This window comes from Bubalus bubalis, chromosome 13 (genome assembly GCF_019923935.1).
Source record: "Bubalus bubalis isolate 160015118507 breed Murrah chromosome 13, NDDB_SH_1, whole genome shotgun sequence".
In the NCBI taxonomy this organism is placed as follows: domain Eukaryota; kingdom Metazoa; phylum Chordata; class Mammalia; order Artiodactyla; family Bovidae; genus Bubalus; species Bubalus bubalis.
In genome coordinates, this window is record NC_059169.1 from 59,020,963 (window position 1) to 59,029,940 (window position 8,978).

Consider the following 8,978-nt stretch of genomic DNA (forward strand, 5'->3'; position numbering starts at 1 on the left):
GATGCTGACGTGAATCTCAGGAGGAGATGGGAAGGGATTGCCAGAGGCGAATACCTCCCAGAAAAAACAAAAGTGGTGGCAAGCCCACCGTTCCCTCCTGTGTTGATGAGACTCTGCACTCTTCCATCGTGGGAAGATGGTCCCGAGGGTGCCACGAAGGCAGAAACCAGGAGGAGATCATTAAACAGGAAGCGTATCAACCACCTTCAGGTCGTCTGTTTTGGAGCTAGGCTGGAATCATCTACGCTCTGGTCCCCCTGATTCCTAAGGTGTCAGCTGCACATCATACCGTCAGGAAAGCTATCATGAATCCAGCAAGGCAGACAGACCTTCATTTTCTTCTGAGATAACCCAGAACCCGAAAGGGACATGGCTGCTGAAAAAGGAGCCCCAGCAACAATGTCCATCTGTCAGTCTTCCTTACCTCTGCCTCTCTCCCTCCTGTTTCCTGGTGTGCATTTCAGCAAAGCAAACAAAGAAGACTGCCAGGAGAGACCATGTAGCAGTGGAGACAGATTTTGCATTGTGCATGCCTGTGTGCTTGTGTATCTGCATGCATGCCTGTGCAGCGCATGTGCCTCTGAGTGTGCACACTCATGGTCACCCCTGCACCAAGGGCTGCCGGCCCGGCTGCATTTGCCACTAGCAATCTGCTTGCCGCTGGGTCCGCTCCTTGACGGCTTTTTATTTCCACTGCCTTCGTTGTCATTGTTTCATATTTTTCTGCCTAGGTTTGCTCCCCATAGTGAGCTTATACATGGCTCGAAAACAAAGGCCATGTCGTATTTCGTACGTGATTTTGAAGCAGCGCCTCGGGATCTTTGTTCAGAGTCCCCCCACCGCCTGGTGACTGCAGCTCCGCCGCCTCTTCGTGGCTCCCGGAGCGATAACTGGGCCTGTCCGTGGACCATCTCAGAAGGTCTAGGCCCCAGAAGCCAGCCATCTGTAGGGGGGCAGTTTTTGGCAGTGATGCCCCCCAGATGGAATGCACCAAGCCCCTCTCCTCCCACCCTGTGCTCAGGGCACAGGAGCTGGGACTTCAGTCTGAGCGTGTTGGATGCTCCCCCCTGTCCCCCCAGGTGACACACAGGGGCCACTCTGCTGCCCCTTCTCCCTGCCCCAGCTCCATTTTTCACCTCTCCTTGCTGTTCCATGCCTGGATGCCATCCCTAAAATCTGCACCCTGTGGGCACTCTGGACCTCTGGCTGCCAAGTGAGTTCAGGCCTGGGAGACAGAGTGGGAGGAGAGAGGAGGTCAAGGCATTTGCCAAAAGCAGCCCCCCTCACTCCCCACTAATATTCTGTCCCACCTGAGGAGAGCCTGGCAGAGGCTGGACTCTTTTCAGGGTCCACCTCCTGTAGGGTGACCCTCCCAGAAGAATGGCCCTGTGGGCTGCAGTCCTCCCTTACCCCTTGGGCTGGGGTGGTCATGGCTTCTCCTGTTACTACTGCCCTGGGGGTCTAAACATCCCTGTCTGGTCCCCTTAACCCCGCTCACCCTTAGTGAAGAGTCCTCCCCTTAAACTTTGCTCAAATGAATCTTTTTAAAGCACCCTCTCTTCTCCCCTGGACGGCAAGGAAATCAAACCAGTCCATCCTAAAGACAACCAACCCTGAATATTCATGGGAAGGACTGATGCTGAAGCCGAAACTCCAATCGTTTGGCCACCTGATGCAAAGAGCCAACTCATTGGAAGAGATCCTGAAGCTGGGAAAGATTGAAGGTGGGAGGAGAAGTGGACGATAGAGGATGGTTGGATGTCATCACCGACTCAATGGACATGAGTCTGAGCAAGCTCCAGGTGATTGTGAAGGACAGGGAAGCCTGGCGTGCTGCAGTCCCTGGGGTTGCAAAGAGTCGGACCCCGACTGAGCGACTGAAGGACAACAGCTCTTCTCCGCACCTGCCCTCCAAGCTAATAATCAAGCCACACAAACTGTGTGTGTAGCGGGGGCAGGGCTCTACCTGATTCCTTGCTGATCCCCGGGTTTAGCAGGTAGGTCATCAAGGGTAACCTGGTGCTAACCAAACAATGGATGCAGAGTGGGTAAATCGCACGTATGAAGGTTTGGTAACCATGAGGAGTCAGTGATGTCTGATAGCAAAATATTAATAATAGAAACTCAGAGGTGATGAGAAGGGCTGTCGAGAGGAAGGGCAGTGGACACTTGTCCATGACGAAGTACCACTCGGCCAAACCACGTGATGGGATGCTGCAGTCAGCCTGCAGCTGGAGTTCCCCTCCCCAGCCTCAAGAATGGCCACACGGATGTTAGAAGCATCCTCAGGCTTCCTGTCTAGTAGGGGCCACACGCTGTTTCTCTGGAATGCTGACCATGGCCTTAAAATGCACCTGGCAAGGGGATCACTTCCCTCCTAAAGCTGGATCTGGATCAGTTCAGTTCAGTCGCTCAGTCGTGTCCTACTGTTTGTGATCCCATGGACTGCAGCAAGCCAGGCTTCCCTGTCCATCACCGACTCCCAGAGCTCACTCAAACTCATGTCCATTGCATTGGTGATGGCATCCAACCATCTCATCCTCTGTCGTCCCATTCTCCTCCTGCCTTCAATCTTTCCCAGCATCAAGGTCTTTTCCAATGAGTTAGTTCTTCGCATCATGGATCTGGATAGGAAGAGGAAAAGGGACAGCAGCCAGTGGACCATGAGGGCAGAGGGGGGAAGAGGCTGTCTGAGCTGGATGGACATTTCTCTGGCCTCCCCGGAAGCTATGTAGCCCACTGAAGAGAGGGCAGATTTCGAGAAGGAATGAACTTCATTTGTGATGGGAAACTTTTCGTGAGCCTGCTTCAAGCTTCCTGTTGAAGAGTAGAAATGCTTTTACAGCATGGATCCCTTCGGGTAATTCCTTTTGCATTACCTCCTAGGAAAGAATTGCACACAGAGAAGCAGTGATTAAACACATTCTATCATTGAAGGTTTCAGGGCAGGTGGAGGTAGGGATGCTATCTGACAGTCATCTTGAGGTAAGGTACCAGACTCTCACTTGCTACCAAGGGAAGTGAACGCACAGGGTAAATTGGGTCAGATCCTTCCATTGCCCCAGGTGCTCGTAAAGCCACACTGCTGCAACCAGACAGTGTCCCCATCACAGAGGGGGGGTGTGTGTCACATGTTAAGAGAGCCCCATGAATAGCAAAGACAATGAATATCAATCACAATGGACGAGGCTCTGTCAAGGATCTCTTTTGTCTGGATGATTTAAAAGCTTTATCCTAGTCAGAGGGCATCTTCAGCTCCACTCAAGTCTCAGGGGCTCATGGACTCACAATAGTGGTGCATGAGGCCATATTTATGACCCATGCATTTATCCTTTAGGGAACTCTTTTGCAGCCTCTGTGGATATTACAATGTTGTCTCCTCTCAATTCAGTTCAGTCACTCAACCATGTCCGACTCTTTGCGACCCCATGAACTGCAGCACGCCAGGCTTCCCTGTTTATCACCAACTCCCGGAGCTTGCTCAAACTCAGGTCCATCGAGTCAGTGATGCCATCCAACCATCTCATCCTCTGTTGTCCCCTTCTCCTCCTGCCTTCAATCTTTCCCAGCATCAGGGTCTTTTCAAATGAGTCAGTTCTTCGCATCAGGTGGCCAAAAGTTTGGAGTTTCAGCATCAGTCCTTCCAATGAATATTCAGGACTGATTTCCTTTAGGATGGACTGGTTGGATCTCCTTGCAGTCCAAGGGACTCTCAAGAATCTTCTCCGAAACCACAGTTCAAAAGCATCAATTCTTTGGCACTCAGCTTTCTTTATAGTCCAACTGTCACATCCATACATAACTACTGGAAAAACAATAGCTTTGACTAGACGGACCTTTGTTGACAAAGTAATGTCTCTGCTTTTTAATATGATTTCTAGGTTGATCATAACTTTTCTTCCAAGGAGCAAGCATCTTTTAATTTCATGGCTGCAGTCACCATCTGCAGTGATTTTGGAGCTCCCCAAAATAAAGTCTCTCACTATTTCCGTTGTTTCCCCATCTATTTGCCATGAAGTGATGGGACCAGATGCCATGATCTTAGTTTTCTAAATGTTGAGTTTTAAGCCAAGTCTCCTCTTTCACTTTCATCAAGAGGCTCTTTAGTTCTTCACTTTCTGCCATAAGGGTGGTATCATCTGCATATCTGAGGTTATTGATATTTTTCCCAACAATCTTGATTCCAGCTTGTGCTTCATCCAGCCCAGCATCTCTCATGATGTATTCTACATATAAGTTCAATAAGCAGGATGACAATATACAGCCTTGATGTACTCCTTTCCTGATTTGGAACCAGTCTGTTGTTCCATGTCCAGTTCTAACTGTTGCTTCTTGACTTGCATACAGATTTCTCAGGAGGCACATAAGGTGGTCTGATATTCCCATCTCTTTAAGAATTTTCCAGTTCGTATACAAAGGCTTTGGTATAGTTAATAAAGCCTTTAAATAAAGATAATAAAGTTGTCTCCTCTAGAAGAATCTCATCTCTGTTGAGCTGGACATCTATAATACAAACCAATCCTATTATAGATATACTTAAGGAAGATAATCTCATTGTCTCTCTGAATAATACACATCATGTGAAAGATCTTTCTCTGTTACAGCATCTGTCTCATTCTTAACCTACTGATCAATCTAGATCAGTTCACCAGGCACTGTTTTAACTTGTTAAATCCTTTACAGGCATGATTTGGTTACAGTGGTCATCTACATTTTCAAACTAAAACTATCTGACTCTCAGATTAGCTGAGTAATTTGCCCCAGGTCACACAGCCAGTAAGTACCAGAGATGGTGTTCATTCTCAGGTTTCACAGACTATAATCATCTACAACATTCCCTGAGTTTTTGAAAAGAGAACTTTAAAGCGTGTGTGCTCAATCGTATATGACTCTTTGCAGCTGCATGGACTGTAGCCCGCCAGGTTCCTCGGTCCATGGGTTTCTCCAGGCAAGAATACTGGAGTGGGTTGCCATTTTCTTCTCCGGGGGACGTTCCCAAACCCAGGGATCAAACCTGCATCTCCCTTGTCTCCTGCATTCCAGGTGGGTTCTTTACCCTCTGAGCCATCGGGGAAGACGTAAAACCTCCCCAGTTTCCAGTACTTTTGAGTGTATATAGTTTCCATGGCATTTAAACAAACGAAGAGAAACACAAACTGTTAATAATTTACCTATGCATTGCTCACAAGGGCTCCTTCTGGGTCAGTGTAAAGATAAGCCATCTCCACTATTTATGAAGATCCTATGCTGAAGCTTTGGGGTATTTTTTTTTTTTCTTATATTATCTGTGGGACTAGAAATCTTATATGGGCAATAAAAGTTCTAAACAGTTTCCTTGCCATGTAGTGAGCTGTATATATCAAATTGAGTTTAAAATGTACCCAAGTGAGATAAATTGGGTTAGGATGAATCTGTTTAGAAGCTTTATTTCATTTGAATTCAGACTCACTATGAAGTCAGAACATCACTGGTTTGATCTATTTTGGCTTCTAAGACCACATCCCCAAGTCCCTCAAGACCATGGCTCGGGGCTCTGTAAGGACCATCTCCCCTCCCCCACCCCCATGGTCCCCTGCAGTCTGTGGCAAATGACATCGACAGTCCTTTCAACTCAGTTTACCCAGCATTTATGGAGCATCCGGCTGTGTGCTTGGTGGGTTTGGGGAGATTTTCAATGGTATATAGTGAGAGACCTGTCTTGTAGAACTTGAAGTTAATAAACTCCGTATGCTTTATTGGTTGTCTAATGTTATGAATAATTGATTGTTTACAAAGCAGTTCACTTGTCATTGTCCCATCAAACCTGCCTTTCCAGGTGTATTGCCCTAATCTCATTATACAGAGTGGAAACGGAAGCTGGAGAGGTCGAGGAACTCACCTTGAGACGTCATACAGGTACCAACGTCTACAGCGGAGTCCACGGTGACTCGAACCCGTCTTCCTCTGCAGTCTCCCCCCCACGTCACCCTCTGCAGTTCCTGCTCATCCCCCACCTGGCTTTCTTTCAGGGCCTCAGACTCTCATCCGCTTTCCATCACCCACAGACACTTGTCTTTGCTCTTCATTCTGCCTGGAACTGCCCTCCTTCCCTGCCTTCACTTCACAGAGCAGGTCCCTGCCTCTTCCCTGGGCTGTGTCTCTCCCGCTTCCCACCCCCTCACCCCCCTCACCCCTTACCCCTCCGTCCCCCTCATCCCCCCACCCCCTCACCCCCCTCATCTCCCCACTCCTCCACCCCCACCCCCTCACCTCTCACCCCTGCCCCTCCACCGCACCTCCTATCCCTCCCCCACTCAGGCATGCACCCTGCCACCACCAATGATTTGTTGACACTAAACTTCCTCCAGGGCCAGGAGCGTGCCTGGTTCTCCTGCACTCTCTCTATCTGATGCTGCAGCTGGCATGATACATGCTTGGTAAGTATTTGTTGACTAAATCCATGAAGAGGTGGATGAGTGGGAGGTGGGCTGAGAGGAGGAGTTTTACGTTGTTTCCCTGTCCATTGAAGGGAGGAGATATCTCACAGCCTGCCACAGATGGGAGAAGGAATCTCCTTTCTTCAATGCCAGCCACCCCCACGTAGTGCCCAGAATGAGCGCAGGCACCATGGATTCAATGACGATGCAGGATGCCGTCTGTGCATCATGATCAAGGAAGTAGAGTACAAGGTGAGTTATAAAAAAGAAATGAAAAGGGATGAAAGTGGTTCCAATGGCCTTGCAAATAGGACTCAATCTGTGTTACAGAACCAATGAGACAAAAAAACCATGGCTCATGAAAATGATGGAGGAACAATCTCTCCTGTCCAGGATAGCATACACCACCCTCCCCTCGTCACCCCTGAAGCTTAGTCTTCTTTCTGCCCGGTTGCTAGCTTCAGCTGACCCTGTTTTTCTCAGGATACCTATGGCCATGTGAAGTCACTAGATATAAAGCTGGAAACCAGAGGCAATGCCAAACCCTGAGAGGCATCTCACAAGTGATGGGTCTAGAAGACCTCTGTTTTCAATACTGTCATGCAATCACGTATGAATGGAACCTTCTTGGAAAATGCCAGTGAATGCCTTGTTCCCAGACTTATCAAAGGACTGAACGGACAATATAGCATTCGGGATCAAGACGAGAAGTTTTCCATGTTGGAACTCTCTTTCTGGTCTGGGTGACAAGCCACAGTACCTTTGACCTTGTGGACAAAATGTTATATGCCCCTAAAAGTTTTTTTTTTGTTGTTCTTTTTGGTTTTACATCATCATCAGAATTACTTTCCTAAAGGTTAGCTCATGGTTAGCTCATTCCCTCCTTTCAAAACCTCACTGTCATCCGTGGGGTAAAGAGCAAACTCCTGGGTGCGGCCTTCAAGTCTGTGAATTCCAACTCTTTACTCTCCCAGAGCTGTACTTTGCTTCCAGAAAGCCCAGACAAACCCATACAGCCACACAATTGTGTCTCTGCTAATACGCTTTCTTCTACCTTAGATCCTTTCCCCCTTTTCCAGTTATCAAAATCCCACTCCTCTTTAAAAAGTGATCCCAGTTACTGCCTTCTCCAGAAGCATTTATCCACTGCTGAGCCATCCTAAATTATTTCTGCTTCCAAATTCCCTCCACCCTTTGCTGCAACTTCTAACTTCTTTCCTATTTCACTTGGCCTTAGATTCCCATGAACACCCTCTGTCTCCCATTAGATGTCAGTTCTTTGAATTTGGAGTCCCTACCCCCATTTTCAGCCTTTCCCACTCTAAATCTTCACAGGACTTTGCACATAGAGGCTGCCCAGTGCATATTCTTTGGATGAACTCTGTTGAATTTTCACACACTCAGCCTAGAATGAGAAAGGCAGTTCCCACTGGGCTAGGTCACTAGGGATGTCTTCAGACTCCAGCATTCTTAGGGCTTCTATGGTGGCTCAGACGGTAAAGAATCTACCTGCAATGCGGGAGACCCAGGTTTGATCCCTGGGTCAGGAAGATCTTCTAGAGAAGGGAATGGCTACCCACTCCAGTATTTTCGCCTGGGAATTCCCATGGACAGAGGAGCCTGGTTGGCTACAGTCCATGGAGTCGCAAAGAGTTGGAGACGACTAGGTGACTGACACTTTCGCTTTCTTCAGTGCATATTTATTGGATGGACTCTGCTGAGGTTTCACACACTCAGCCCAGAATGGAAAAGATAGTTCTCACTGAGCTAGGTCAGTAGGGATGTCTTCAGACTCACAGGATGGGAAAGACTGCTGAGGGGTTACCTCATCTGCCTCCAGGCAAGCTCAGCAAAGCCCGACAAGAAAGATGAGCCCCGTTCTGCTTGCTAAGGAAGGAGAGAGAGTCCAAGGTGAATCCGTAATGCTCCTTGTCAAGAAATCCTCCTCACTATCCATCTTAAAGCCTGTTCGTTGGTCATTATTGTAACAGCAGCATTTTAGCTGCTGGGTTTTATTATTATGGGATTAACTGAGATTGCTGTGCATCCCCCAGAGGCTTTTTAAAGCCACTGTTTTAAACATTGAAAGCACCGTCAGAGAGTAGAACTAATAAAATGTGCTTAGTAGGGGCATTCTATTTAGCAAAATTTCATACCTCCAGCCCCCAGGACTGGTGAAGATTAAAGATTTCCCTATACTTCAGCATTAGGGGGAAAAAAAAGCAAAACTAGCTGTGACTTCATCTTCCATGCTGGTTTGGACTCAGACTGTCTTTGTGAAAGTGGGGTGGGGAAGGAAGGCTATACGGCCCCCTCTTCTTTCCCATTTTCTTTTGCCTCATTAATGGAGCCATTTCTTGTAAAATGGCTTTTTTTTTTTTTTTCAGCACCAACTCTCAAGCACTGGATCTTTACTGAGATATCTGAGTATTTGTGGCTGGATTCATTTAGCGAATCTTTACACCATTAATTTAAATCATTGCTAAGCTAAATCCAGTGAGTTTGTGATACAGGGGATGTGGACCACCCAGAGGGGAATTCTGAAGGGTGGTCTGGCCCTGG

At 47.8% G+C, this 8,978-nt stretch overlaps 1 long non-coding RNA gene across 1 annotated transcript; it reads left to right on the top strand.

The window, feature by feature from the left end:
- The first annotated feature begins 5,013 nt into the window (after window positions 1–5,013).
- LOC123328913 lies at window positions 5,014–7,307 on the top strand. Its single transcript, XR_006543915.2, has 3 exons — window positions 5,014–5,895; window positions 6,348–6,416; window positions 6,509–7,307. It is a non-coding gene; the product is annotated as an uncharacterized LOC123328913 (long non-coding RNA).
- The last annotated feature ends 1,671 nt before the right edge of the window (window positions 7,308–8,978 follow it).